The sequence below is a fragment of the Mandrillus leucophaeus genome, unplaced genomic scaffold, assembly GCF_000951045.1.
Source record: "Mandrillus leucophaeus isolate KB7577 unplaced genomic scaffold, Mleu.le_1.0 Scaffold1084, whole genome shotgun sequence".
Classification (NCBI taxonomy): Eukaryota; Metazoa; Chordata; class Mammalia; order Primates; family Cercopithecidae; genus Mandrillus; species Mandrillus leucophaeus.
Window position 1 is genome coordinate 56,969 of NW_012099032.1, and position 606 is coordinate 57,574.

Below are 606 nucleotides of genomic sequence, written 5' to 3' on the forward strand. Positions count from 1 at the left end.
ATGTGGATCCTTCCCATTTTCTCACTCATTATGCATTTGTGCCTCCTCTCTACTGTACTTTGAACAATGACTTTCAATTCCAATTTCCTTTCTGTCCCAGGATTAATATGTACTTGGAATATACTTATCTCTCCCTATTATTCTCCATATTTTTCTCCCCATTATTCTCCATATTTCTTGTCCTTTCTTAGGTTCACAAATCAAATACCAATTTCCCTTTTCTTTTTATTTTAAATTTGGAAAGGAGAGTTTTGTTTCTAATAAAGGGTTATAGACTGCATAATGCCCATTCTGACAGGTTGGGAAGCATAGTCCTCTGGTTGGAAGCCAGAAACAGACACTTGGAGGGAAAGGCAAAGGGAACATAAATTTGTGCTGAGCAAGGTGGCCGAATATACCTATCTAATAAGTTATTGGAGAAATCACAAATATTTATGAGAGGAAAAGTGTGCACATATGCAATTGAGAACCATGCCCCTTTGTTGGTCTCCTGTACAAAAAATGGCAGCGTTAGCATGATCCAATGGTGGAGTTTTAGAACCTTAGATGTCAAAAGGTGAAGCAGAGGACACAAAAACCCTTCTTGGACACATTCTCTGTAGATTG